This window comes from Somniosus microcephalus, chromosome 5, assembly GCF_052327205.1.
Source record: "Somniosus microcephalus isolate GS21.2 chromosome 5, FLI_Smic_1.0, whole genome shotgun sequence".
In the NCBI taxonomy this organism is placed as follows: domain Eukaryota; kingdom Metazoa; phylum Chordata; class Chondrichthyes; order Squaliformes; family Somniosidae; genus Somniosus; species Somniosus microcephalus.
The window spans coordinates 45532532-45548173 of record NC_140991.1 but is presented as its reverse complement, the minus strand read 5'-3'; positions in this window follow the sequence as shown (position 1 = coordinate 45548173).

Sequence of the window (15642 nt, the reverse complement as noted above, 5' to 3'; positions counted from 1 at the left end):
AGCCCCGCTTCACTCACCCTCACACTGACACCATTAGTGACATTAGACTCGCTTCACACACCCTCACACTGACACTACAACTAACATGACACCTGCTTCACACACTCTCACACTGACACTATTACTAATATTAGACCCGCTTCACACACTCTCACACTGACACTATTACTAATATTAGATGTGCTTCACACACCCTCACACTGACACTATTACTAACATTAGACCCGCTTCACACACCCTCACACTGACAGTATTACTAACATTAGACCCACTTCACACACCCTCACACCGACACTATTACTAACATTAGACCCGCTTCACACACCCTCACACTGACACTATTACTAACATTAGACCCGCTTCACACACCCTCACACTGACACTATTGGTGACATTAGACCCGCTTCACACACCCTCACACTGACACTATTAGTGACATTAGACTCGCTTCACACACCCTCACACTGACACTATTACTAACATTAGACCCGCTTCACACACCCTCACCCTAACACTATTAGTGACATTAGACTCACTTCACACACCCTCACACTGACACTATTACTGACATTAGACCTGCTTCACACACCCTCACACTGACACTATTACTAATATTAGACCCGCTTCACACACCCTCACACTGACACTATTACTGACATTAGACCTGCTTCACACACCCTCACACTGACACTATTACTGACATTAGACCCGCTTCACACACCCTCACACTGACACTATTACTAACATTAGACCCGCTTCACACACTCTCACACAGACACTATTACTATTATTAGACCCGCTTCACACACCCTCACACTGACACTATTACTGACATTAGACCCACTTCACACACCCTCACGCTGACACTATTACTGTCATTAGACCCGCTTCACACACCCTCATGCTGACACTATTACTAACATTGGACCCGTATCTCACACCCTCACGTTGAAATTATTGCTAACATTAGACTCGCTTCACACACCCTCACATTGACACTATTACTAACATTAGACCCACTTCACACACCCTCACACTGACACTATTACTAACATTAGACTCGCTTCACACACCCTCAAACTGACACTATTAGTGACATTAGACCCGCTTCACACACCCTCACACTGACACTATTACTAACATTAGACCCGCTTCACACACCCTCACACTGACACTATCAGTGACATTAGACCCGCTTCACACACCCTCACACTGACACTATTACGAACATTAGACCCACTTCACACACCCTTACACTGACACTATTGCTAACATTATACCCACTTCACACACCCTCACACTGACACTATTACTAACATTACTCACTTCACACACCCTCACACTGACACTATAAATAACATTAGAACCACTTCACACACCCTCATACTGACACTATTACTAACATTAGACCTGCTTCACACACCCTCACACCGACACTATTACTAGCATTAGACTCGCTTCACACACCCTCACACTGACACTATTACTAACATTAGACCCACTTCACACACCCTCACACTGACACTATTACTAACATTAGACCCACTTCACACACCCTCACACTGACACGATTACTAACATTAGACTCGCTTCACACACCCTCACACTGACACTACTACTAACATGACACCTGCTTCACACACTCTCACACTGACACTATTACTAATATTAGACCCGCTTCACACACTCTCACACTGACACTATTACTCATATTAGACGTGCTTCACACACCCTCACACTGACACTATTACTAACATTAGACCCGCTTCACACACCCTCACACTGACAGTATTACTAACATTAGACCCACTTCACACACCCTCACACTGACACTATTACTAACATTAGACCCGCTTCACACACCCTCACACTGACACTATTAGTGACATTAGACCCGCTTCACACACCCTCACACTGACACTATTAGTGACATTAGACTCACTTCACACACCCTCACACTGACACTATTACTAACATTAGACCCACTTCACACACCCTCACAATGACACTATTAGTGACATTAGACCCGCTTCACACACCCTCACACTGACACTATTACTAACATTAGACCCGCTTCACACACCCTCACACTGACACTATTAGTGACATTAGACCCGCTTCACACACCCTCACACTGACACTATTACTAATATTAGACCCGCTTCACACACCCTCACACTGACAATATTACTAACATTAGACCCACTTCACACACCCTCACACTGATAATATTATTAACACTAGACCCGCTTCACACACCCTCACACTGACAATGTTACTAATATTAGACCCGCTTCACACACCCTCACACTGACACTATTACTGATATTAGATTCGCTTCACACACCCTCACACTGACACTATTACTAACATTAGACCCGCTTCACACACTCTCACACTGACACTATTACTACTATTAGACCCGCTTCACACACCCTCACACTGACACTATTAGTGACATTAGACCCGCTTCACACACCCTCACGCTGACACTATTACTGACATTAGACCCGCTTCACACACCCTCACGCTGACACTATTACTAACATTGGACCCGTATCTCACACCCTCACGTTGAAATTATTGCTAACATTAGACTCGCTTCACACACCCTCACATTGACACTATTACTAACATTAGACCCACTTCACACACCCTCACACTGACACTATTACGAACATTAGACTCGCTTCACACACCCTCACACTGACACTATTAGTGACATTAGACCCGCTTCACACACCCTCACACTGACACTATTACTAACATTAGACCCACTTCACACACTCTCACACTGACACTATTACTAACATTAGACCCACTTCACACACCCTCACACTGACACTATTACTAACATTAGACCCGCTTCACACACCCTCACACTGACACTACTGCTAACATTTGACCCACTTCACACACCCTCACACTGACACTCTTATTAACATTAGACCCACTTCACACACTCTCACACTGACACTATTATTAACATTAGACTCGCTTCACACACCCTCACACTGACACTATTACTAACATTAGACCCACTTCACACACCCTCACACTGACACTATTACTAACATTAGACCCACTTCACACACCCTCACACTGACATTATTACTAACATTAGACCCACTTCACACACCCTCACACTGACACTATTATTATCATTAGACCCACTTCACACACTCTCACACTGACACTATTATTAACATTAGACTCACTTCACACACACTCACACTGACACTATTACTAACATTAGACCCGCTTCACACACCCTCACACTGACACTACTACTAACATGACACCTGCTTCACACACTCTCACACTGACACTATTACTAATATTAGACCCGCTTCACACACTCTCACACTGACACTATTACTCATATTAGACGTGCTTCACACACCCTCACACTGACACTATTACTAACATTAGACCCGCTTCACACACCCTCACACTGACAGTATTACTAACATTAGACCCACTTCACACACCCTCACACCGACACTATTACTAACATTAGACCCGCTTCACACACCCTCACACTGACACTATTACTAACATTAGACCCGCTTCACACACCCTCACACTGACACTATTAGTGACATTAGACCCGCTTCACACACCCTCACACTGACACTATTAGTGACATTAGACTCGCTTCACACACCCTCACACTGACACTATTACTAACATTAGACCCGCTTCACACACCCTCACCCTAACACTATTAGTGACATTAGACTCACTTCACACACCCTCACACTGACACTATTACTAACATTAGACCCACTTCACACACCCTCACAATGACACTATTAGTGACATTAGACCCGCTTCACACACCCTCACACTGACACTATTACTAACATTAGACCCGCTTCACACACCCTCACACTGACACTATTAGTGACATTAGACCCGCTTCACACACCCTCACACTGACACTATTACTAATATTAGACCCGCTTCACACACCCTCACACTGACAATATTACTAACATTAGACCCACTTCACACACCCTCACACTGATAATATTATTAACACTAGACCCGCTTCACACACCCTCACACTGACAATGTTACTAATATTAGACCCGCTTCACACACCCTCACACTGACACTATTACTGATATTAGATTCGCTTCACACACCCTCACACTGACACTATTACTAACATTAGACCCGCTTCACACACTCTCACACTGACACTATTACTACTATTAGACCCGCTTCACACACCCTCACACTGACACTATTAGTGACATTAGACCCGCTTCACACACCCTCACGCTGACACTATTACTGACATTAGACCCGCTTCACACACCCTCACGCTGACACTATTACTAACATTGGACCCGTATCTCACACCCTCACGTTGAAATTATTGCTAACATTAGACTCGCTTCACACACCCTCACATTGACACTATTACTAACATTAGACCCACTTCACACACCCTCACACTGACACTATTACGAACATTAGACTCGCTTCACACACCCTCACACTGACACTATTAGTGACATTAGACCCGCTTCACACACCCTCACACTGACACTATTACTAACATTAGACCCACTTCACACACTCTCACACTGACACTATTACTAACATTAGACCCACTTCACACACCCTCACACTGACACTATTACTAACATTAGACCCGCTTCACACACCCTCACACTGACACTACTGCTAACATTTGACCCACTTCACACACCCTCACACTGACACTCTTATTAACATTAGACCCACTTCACACACTCTCACACTGACACTATTATTAACATTAGACTCGCTTCACACACCCTCACACTGACACTATTACTAACATTAGACCCACTTCACACACCCTCACACTGACACTATTACTAACATTAGACCCACTTCACACACCCTCACACTGACATTATTACTAACATTAGACCCACTTCACACACCCTCACACTGACACTATTATTATCATTAGACCCACTTCACACACTCTCACACTGACACTATTATTAACATTAGACTCACTTCACACACACTCACACTGACACTATTACTAACATTAGACCCGCTTCACACACCCTCACACTGACACTATTAGTAACATTAGACCTGCTTCACACACCCTCACACTGACACTATTAATAACATTAGACCCACTTCACACACCCTCACACTGACACTATTGGTGACATTAGATCTGCTTCACACACCTCACACTGACACTATTAGTGACATTAGACTCACTTCACGCAGAAAGAAAGAAAGAAAGATAGATTGCATTTAGATAGCGCCTTTCATGGCCACTGGACGTCTCAAAGCGCTTTACAGCCAATGAAGTACTTTTGAAGTGTAGTCGCTGTTGTAATGTGGGAAATGTGATAATGACCAGATAATCTGGCTTTGTTATATTGGTTGAGGGATAAATATTGGCCAGCACACCGGGGATAACTCCACTGCTCTTCTTCGAAATAGTGTCCTGGGATCTTTTACATCCACCTGAGAGAGCAGACAAGGCCTCGGTTTAACATCTCATCCGAAAGATGGCACCTCCGACAGTGCAGCACTCCCTCAGCACTGCACTGGAGAGGGAAGGGCCAACGCTGCATTATAGGAATCCTCAGGCTGTGGCTGTTGGGCGATGGCGCCTGCGATAAGCATCTTGCAGTCCCAAGCACTCCAAGAGAGTGCAGGGCTGAGCAATCGCAGGGTACAAAAAACTCAAAAAAACACCAGAATGGGGACATAAATAAATTTTGCCTACCTGACCACCACTGCCTTTAAATAACGCTCCCCAAGCGGCCAGCCGAGGTGACAACGCCTCCTGCAGCTGCCGTTGTTGACGCCCGGCGATGCTGCAGGGGTCAGGAGCGAATATTGCATTCGGGGTGGTAACGGGGCGCTGCGCATTGGGTGACATCACGATCTCCGGGGCGCAAGAGATCGAGGCAGTAAGTTTCAACACCAGTGCAAACCTGCCAGTGAAGTTCGCGGGCGCCAGTGATTTTGCCGCGCCAGGTCGGTAAGCCCTTAGCGCCCCTTTACCACCCTCGGAGGTGCTAACAGGAGGTGCAAACCAGGCCAATTTCTCCCCCTTAATATTTTACAGAAGACAAATGCTTTCAGTTTTTGCAAGAGTCCAAGATGGACAACAAATTAAACCGTGGAGATACTTTTACATTTTTAAATGAGGCACAGTCCCTCTATTCTGTGCTTAATTTTCTTCCATTTTCACAAGTACCCCATCTCAAATTGGAGTTGAATGAATTTTTTAGCCCAACTCAAGACTGGCAAATGATGCCAGCTCTCTGAATCCTCACCGTATTTTATAAATGTAATTTTTTAGCGTTCTATCAAAAAGGGGCACTTGTATTTAAGGTTGATTTTACTGGGAAATTACTAATAAGTGTTAACATGTACCAGACAGCATCCTTGCCCGACAGCCCATTTAGTCTGCATTTCAGTTCCTTTTAGCACAACACTATCCTTAATTAAGGAACGCTGGCCACTGAATAGTGCGGGTAGTGTGCAAGAGCTAGGGTAGGGCGACAGGACACCACCGGTGTCAGCTCGCCAGGGAGCAACATCGTGTACTAGCTGTGCTGCAGGTGACTCGAATGTAGACTTCAAGGGCCCAGGCTACCGAAGAAGGCTGATGGGCATACAGCAGGAAATGCTCGGCGCACAGGGAGCAGCCTGCCAGCGAGCTTGTACACTTGTGGCCGGTGATTCACCACATGAAGGCCTACAGCCTAAAGTACGCGTGGTGCCAGTCTCTGAGCTGGTGCATTCGAGGGCCAGATGGAGTGACGCTGACGTTCATTTTCTTGAATTGGCAGAGGGGAGTCAGCATTTTCGGCACCCGAAATGAGAAAGAGGGACGAGGGTTAGCTTTTAGAGCGAAGGGGGAGCCAAGAGAGAGATGAGTGGCTCGTGAAAACAGCTGCAGTTGTGATGCAGAGTGATGTAATAAAACTCACTCCGCACTTGGTTTGAGCATAAAGCAAGGCTTTAATCAACTTGTTTCAGAACATGGAGGTCTAGTTGTACTTCACTAGTTCCTTGTCTTACAAAATGTCCCTGGAAAGCTGGGGCTGACGCCCAAGTATTTATACTCCTTGGACGGCGCCACCAGCTGGCCATCCGGCGTTATTTCACGAGTAGTTTCTTGATGGATGATGAGATTTATAACACAGAGTGTGCAGGGTGAGGTAGGTAAGAAGGGAAAAAGAAAATAAAGGATGAAGAAACCCTGCGTGATGTCTCTTCCAGCGTTGCCACTTGCCATGGCCATGGCGCCGCCCCTGCCCATCAATGCCAGAGCGTTTTCTTCCAGAGGGGAATGGGTGCTCAGGCTCGCTTGGCCTTCTTCCACTGCGGCTTCCTGTGTGTTAGTGTGTTAGTGGCCTTGTGAAGTGTTTTGAGAATGTGCCTGTCATGGTCGAATAGCTTGTATGCTGTGTGGAAGGGGTGAGGTGTGGGGAAATGCATTAGTGGTGAGAGGAGGAAGTGCAGAGTATGAGGAGAAGGAGGTGGAGTGAAGTGCGGTGCAGTGACTGTAGGAGAATGAAGGGGTGCGGGGGAGGGGAGTATTGTGGGTAGTGGAGGTGTGAGGAGAGAGTAATCGATGTGAGAGGTAAGATTCTTACCTTGTCAACTCTGGTCAGGTCATAGAAAGTTTACCTGCATTGCAGCCATGTCCAGGGATCTAAGCACTTGGCATTGACCTCCTCTTCCCACTGGTAGTGGAGGAGTTGCCTGGAGGGCTGTCTGTCCCCAGGGACGGGAACAGGATCTCCCTCCTTCTCTCGACAGCCTGGAACAGGGGCCTCCAAGGCTGCATCTGAGACCTTCACAGAATCACAGAATCACAGAAACCCCACAGTGCAGATAGAGGCCATTTCGGCCCATCGAGCCTGCACCGACACATATCCCACCCGATCCCCGTAACCCCTACACCAACACATACCCCACCCTATCCCCGTAACCCCACGTATTTAATCCCCCTAACACTAAGGGTCAATTTATCATAGCCAATCAACCTAACCCGCACATCTTTGGACTTCCTTCTGTGTTGTAAAAGATTCTAACTATAGAAATTCTGGCAAGATTGATTGTCTTTATCAAAGTTGGAATAAAAGCTTTTAAAGTGGGCAGATACTGTGCTTTTCATTTATTTCAATTGATTATTGATAATAGATATCCAGGAGAGAAAGGCAAGGCAGCTGTATATACGGGTGCGATACTATAGTTTGTACGATATGTTGTCCTTCCCATTCTCCATGTTTATTCACTTTGTTCATTTCTGAGCACTGTTCCAGGTGAACTCAATGAAAGGGTGTTACAAGGCTTTGTGATGAAATCAGATGAAATATGACATTATTACAAAACTGGCAACAAGTTTGTTACCTCAGAGGTAGATGGGGTTACAGCATATTACAGGAAACTTTGTTATATCCGGCACCGATGGGACCGAGCTGTTGCCGATCTATCAAAACTGCCAGACATACAAAGTTAATGTTGAAGCATACGGAGGTTTTCATCTCCGTATCTGACAACAAACACTGTTGCTTAGCAACAGCTTGTAAACAGTCGGCCCGTACCTTGGAAGCATCTCTGTAGCTTAGCAACAGCTTCAGAGAGACTTTCCAGAGCCCGACTGTTGAAAACAAAGCCACGAGAAGAAAAAAAACCTAACAAAACGGCTCCTGATTTCTGCCGGTAGATCGAGGTTTCCGGACATACAACCTCCGGATAAACCAAAGTTTCCTGTACTGGATTGCCCTGCATCTCCAATATATGATCGATTTTTGGAGACTTTGGGATCTGTACAGTTGTTGCTGGCAGAAGCCTTTAAATCCGACATCTTTAGATGTATGTAAGTGCTTTGTTGCATCACGAATGTTGTCAACTATTTTATTTATCGCACCATTAAAAATAAACAACATACTGAAAGTCCACAATTCTCAATCCTTTCTGGAGTGCATCTTTCCTTGTTCAGCAGCCCCTGCAGCTGAAAGTATAAAGCACTGAGTAATGAAGCTTGCAGTACAGCAGAGTAGACAGGCTGAGAGACCTCGGCACTTCAAAATGTGACTACATGCCTTACCTGACATGTTTCATGAACCGTCAAAGGTTCAGATACTTACACTCAAATCACTCTTATGCTCCGCAGGGGCTGAAATGTCTGCACTGCCATAAACACTGCCATCCTCTTTCCTCTGCGCTTTGTAACTTTATTTTCTTTTCGAACTGAAGATTGGGGATCATTGAATCACAACCAAATCCTTGTCAAAACTGAACTGTTCCAATCATCATTTCTCAAAGGCACCAACCTGGAAGCAAACAAAAGCTGATCAACAGCTTTGTAAAAGCTAATCGCTCAAAAACATCCCTGAATATAAGCCTTATGGTATGTGAAGAGACGGGGTTAGACTGAAAGTTCAGTGCAAAATGGGTTTGCTATAACTTAAGCCGTATGTACATCCAATATTCCTTGATTTTTATCACAGGAAAAAACCCACAAAATTTGCAGCTCTGATGAACTTAGAAATTACTGAAGGGGTGGTGAGGGGTTGTGAGTGTTGAAAGCATGAGATTTATTTTCTAGTTCTGGGGCTTTCCTTCCCCAGAAAATTTGGATTTTTGACATCTTATTTGTTGCGTTTTCCAATATTTTGGAGCCTACTGTATTTTGTCTTTTAAGCCTAAAATAATTTCTCGTGGAAGGGTCACGGATATTAAAAAATGAAAAGAAAAGTGGCCATACGAACTTCAGTATAGTGTCAGTTCCTCTCACTGGGTAACTACCCCAAAACCTGATGAAAGGTCATCGACCTGAACTGTTTCTCTCTCCACAGATGCTGCCTGACCCGCTGAGTGTTTCCAGCATTCTCTGTTTTTATTTCAGATTTCCAGCATCCGCAGTATTTTGCTGTTGTTTTAGTGTTTAATTCACTGCCACCTCTCTTCTAGGAATGCCCACCTCGAAGAAGTTCTGCTCTTCTCTTCAACTGGATTTCCGTTTGTCTCTTTTACCTTCATCATCTTCATTGCTTTCTGTTTCCCCGAGTTCTGATGAAATGTCCGTCGCCCTGAAGTGTTAACTCTGTTTCTCTCTCCACAGATGCAGCCTGACCTGCTGAGTATTTCCAGCATTTTCTGTTTTTATTCCAAAAATGTATATTAATTTGTGAACTGAAACCTTTTACAATCTGCATCTACAATAATCCCAACAGGCACAGTGCATTCTACATTCACAAGACAAAACTAGCTCACCTGTCCCTGTCTCAGGCAGCAGCCAGAGGATTACCTGGACTGGGAGTATATTGATTTAATTCATTTTACTTTTATTCAAACAAGTCGAACGTTAATGTAAGCTGTATTTTCATAGGAATTATTTTTGTTTTCTTGAAAGAGGCAGGGGAAAGCTTTTACTCAAGGTAAAAAAACCAGGAAAGATTTTGTTTTTACTTTTATTGATATGGTAAAATAATGATTCTCTCAACGTATTCAGCTAGGGAATACTGTCCACCACAACATAGTGATCATGATGGCTATTGCGTTCTTAATTATGTAGAAAAATACATCTTGCATATATTACCAAATTCAGTAATACGGAAGAAGATAGGAAAGCACAGAATGAGAAAAGGTCACTCCCCCATCAAACACATTCCCTCCACAGACTGTACATAAATCACATGATTGAGGAATCTATCAAACCTTTTCATCTCTGGAGTGAGGCAACCCACAGGAAGTAAAACCTCCAAGAGCATAAAGGGCTGAGCAATTTCTCCTTGACATTCTGAAGAAATATTACTGAAACCAGACAGATTTACAACCATGGCCTGTGTATTCCAGAGGTGACTCTTCCCTCGTCCAAGCAGAACAGAAACCATCCTATCCCATCGAATATTTTGACCATATTTTCTATCCTTATAATGTTCTACCTCATTTGAAATATTATTCTTCCAGTTCTGTTTTTAGAATAGTTAATCAATAGAACATTGATTGCTTTTTCTGGGAGTCTGTGGAACATTGAATAGTCTAAAATGTCTTCTAAGTTGCCGTATGATTTGAGGCTTGTTAATGTTGTCCTCTCGATCTAAGGTAAATAGCCTCTCTACATGCATATAGTGCGCACCTCACATTATTAAGAGCTACGTCGTGTGCCCTCTCAATCTTTTCCCCTCAATGAAAACAACTTTAGTTCTACAACCTATCCATAACTTAGAAATCTAAATTCTAGAATTGTCCTTACCACAGTTCTCTGACTCTTTTGAAAGTAGGGTTCCAAAAGTGTGCATAATATTCCAAATATAGGGTTAAAATTATCTCATTCAATTATTAATCAACCACCCTTGAGAGGTATTTCCGTGCTTGATTATTCCTGTTGCTAACAGCTTCATGTTGATTGGATACTTTCAGTGAATCACACTCAAAGCCCTTTTCTTTCAGCAATCATGCTCCAAACTCTTTCCTTTTGCACTTTTCTTAATGGAGACTCACTGGCAGGTTTTTATTTAATGTTTCCCAATTCCTGCACAAGCATAGCTTGTGCAGCAGAATTAGCAAATAAGCTCTTTTCATTTCCACTATTGTGTCATACCTGACCAATCAGTCATGCTATGTCAATCATGCGATAATGATGCATTCATCACAGCCAACTGCATCATCCCCAGTGCCAAATGGAAACCGATATATAGTTGCTTCAGATTAAAGATGTTAGAATTGTTATGTTTTGTTTTTTAAATTAGAGCCAGGCCTTTCAGGAGTGAAGTTAGGAAACACCTCTACACGCAAAGGGTGGTAGAAGTTTGAAACTCTCTTCTGCAAACGGCAATTGATGCGAGGTCAATTGTTAATTTTAAATCTGAGATTGATAGAATTTTGTTAACCAAAGTTATTAAGGGGTATGGGGCAAAGGCGGGTCTATGGAGTTAGGTTACAGATCAGCCACGATCTAATTAAATGGCGGAACATGCTCAAGGGGCTGAATGGCCTACATCCTGTTCCTATGTTCCTACAGCTTCCATCTGTTCTGAAAAATAATGCACGCACCATGTCCACACAAAATATTTTTAAAGCACAAAAGCCCCTTAACTGTAATCGACCCTTTGATATATCACTAATAGAGAAAAATGTATGAAACATTATTTCATATCATGCCCCATCAAAGACAATGCTGTAGAAAGGGTTCACCTATTTGAGCTTCTGAAACAAGGACTAATCTTTTGGAAATATCCCATTAACACCAGAAAAGTACAATCAAGAATGTACAGAGGATTAAAAAACAGGACAAGAAAGATTTCTGTACTTCGGCGATGCAATTCACTTCTATCCGGGCAAGCACTGAGACTAATGGGTATTTTAATTTTAAGAGGGAAGAAAGAAGACTCGTCACAGCCACTGGTTTTGAAACCTTATTTAACACTGATTTCCTCCAGAAATAAAGCAAATTTATCGCATGATATATAGGCACATCTGGTGCTGGACTATTTATTGTACGCACCCAAAAAGTCGCTATGATAAATAACCAAAGCAAATTAATGAGGTGATGTATTAGTAAAGAGCATGTAAAGTTAGTAAAAATACACAGCTTGGCACAATAATCTGGCAGTGATGAATGACAATAATGAAAGTAATACTGTAATGGAACAAGAAAGAAAATGTCATTAATATTCTGAATTCATTGTAAAATTATCTCAAACTCCAACCAACTTTTCCTCTCAATCTCAACCATCGTTGGCATAACAACGATGCCTCCTAAGTGTATCTCCTCACAATTTTCTCACCCTCACCATTAACGCCCTCATCCCCACCCACCCACCCCCCATCACAGAATGTGACTTGAGAATCATAGAATCATACAGCACATTCAGTCCATCATGTCTGTGCCGGCTCTTTGAAAGAGCTCTCCAATTAGTCCCACTCCCCTGCTCTTTCCCCATAGCCCTGCAGATTTTTTTTCTTTTTCAGGTATATATCCAATTCCCTTTTGAAAGGTACTATTAAATCTGCTTCCACCACCCCATCACCCCTCTTGTTCTTTTGCCAATTATTTTAAATCTGTGTCCTCTGGTTACCGACCCTCCTGCCAGTGGAAACAGTTTCTCCCTGTTTACTCTATCAAAATCCTTATAATTTTGAACACCTCTATAAAATCTGCCCTTAACCTTCTCTGCTCTAAGGAGAACAATCCCAACTTCTCCAGTCTCTCCACATAACTGAAGTCCTTCATCCCTGGTGCAATTCTAGTAAATCTTTTCTGCATGCTCACCAAGGCCTTTACATTCTTCCAAAAGTGTGGTATCCAGAATAGACACAATACTCCAGCTGAGGCCTAACCAGTGATTTATAAAGGTTTATAGCATAATTTCCTTTCTTTTGTACTCTATGCCTATTTATAAAGCCAAGCTTATTTTTTCCTAAAGAAAATTAACAATAAGCATAAGAAAAATTGGACAATAATACATGATGTAAGAAAACTACTGGGCACTTGGTCTGAGTATTAAACAAGGCTTTAATCAACTGTTTTTCAACATGGAGATCTAGTTGTGTCCTTCACTAGTTCCTGTTAAAGAATGTCCTGAGCAAGCTGGGCCCATGCCCGAGTATTTATACGCTCCCTGGACAGCGCCACCAGCAGGCCGCCCAGTATTACTTCATAAGTTATTTCCACATGAATGACAAGATTCATGTCAATACAATAATGGGCTAATACTATTTGGCACTTTAATCATAAATATGATATATATTTAAGTGCTTGATCCCTGAGCTTTATGAACAAATGAATGGCATCAGAAGTATGGATACTGTAGAAAAGATAAAAGCAAATATAATTAAACGAGAAAACTAAGGAGAGAATTTTCTTAAGAGTTTTTGCCCCATTTTTATGTTTTTAATAGACGAGGCTTTCCTGATGGCTCAGCTGCTGAATTTGCTTCCCAGTAGTAGCACTCTGACTACTGAGTCAAAGGTTATGGCTTCAAGCCCTCCTCTAGAACTTGACCATATAATCTCGGCAGACACTTCAGAGCAATACTGAGGACCTGCTGCTTTGTCAGAGGCATCGGGCTGGATTTTCATTGAGGAGGTGGGTAGGAGGTGGGACTACAACTTTCGGGGTTGTCGTCCCGCCTCCATCGAGTTCTACAACACCAGGTTATAGTCCAACAGCTTTATTTGAAATCACAAGCTTTCAGAGCGCTGCTCCTTCGTCAGGTGAAGTGGTGAAATGCATAAAGACACAGCTTATATAGTCAGAGAATAATGTCAGATGTTTACAGGTAATCTTTCCAACTGCCAGTTATCACACCTCGGCAGAGAGATAATCACAGCAATCAAAGGTGTGAATGGTATCCAAACAGGTCAGTCAGGTAAAAACATTACATCAAAGAACAATGAAGTGGGGTCACAAGGGGTCAAATATTGCAGATGCTGGGGTCTGTATGAACAGCAAAAAAAATGTTTTTTGTCTGTTTTTTTGTTTTTCATACGAAATGTAGGCTTGCGGCTCCCGAGAGTGTACATTTAGATTAAGACATTTAAACATTCAACATACATTTGGCTTGTAATACATTAACATAAACATAACCATAATAAAGTGCATTGGCAGATGTGCAGGCTTTAGAGTTTATTTGTGGAGTTCAGTAGGATGACAGCCCTGGGAAAGAAGCTGTTCCTAAATCTGGTCGTACGGGTGCGAATGCATCTGTAGCATCTCCCAGATGGCAGGAGGGCGAACAGACTGTGGCTGGGGTGGGTAGGGTCTTTGATGATTGACCGTGACCTCCGTAAACAGCGTTTCTGGTATATGTGCTCTATGGTCGGTAGCCGGGTGCCGGTAATGCGTTGGGCAGTTTTGACTACCCGCTGCAGGGCTTTCCGGTCATAGTAGCTACAGCTGCCATACCATACTGTGATACAGTTCGTCAGGATGCTCTCTATTGTGCAGCGGTAAAAGTTAGAGAGGATCAGGGGTGACAGGTTACATCCCTTCAGCCTCCTTAGGAATATAGGCACTGCTGGGCCTTCTTCACCAGAGAGGAGGTATTGAGGGACCAGGAGAGGTCTTCCATGATGTGGACTCCGAGGAACTTAAAGCTGTCCACCCTTTCCACCACAGCCCCATTGATGTGGATGGGGGTGTGACTTCCGCCTTTAGACTTCCTGAAGTCCACAATGATTTCTTTGGTTTTCTTGATGTTAAGGGCCAGGTTGTTATCGGCGCACCACTTCACGAGATGCTGGACCTCCTCCCTGTAGGCTGACTCATCGTTGTTGGTGATCTGGCCTACTACCGTGGTATCATCCGCAAACTTGATGATGGTGTTGGAACCATGAACAGCCACACAGTCGTGGGTGAAGAGGGAGTAAAGGCATGGATCCTGGGTGCAGCAGTCCTCGCCTTGCTGTAGCTGCTGGGTTTTACGAGGTGTGCAAAACCCGACCAGCTACAATTAAACACAAAATGGAGGTTAAAGAAGAGGCCTCCAGCCTCATTGTAATGTTTAAATAGATGTCATCCCTCCTGGCAACGGTTGCCTGCCCCCTTCCCACCTCCCGTCCCGCCTCCATTAAAACCGGAATTGAATGGGTTGGAGGCGGGTTCGGGTCGGGATTCTGATTTTTGACACTTTAACTGCT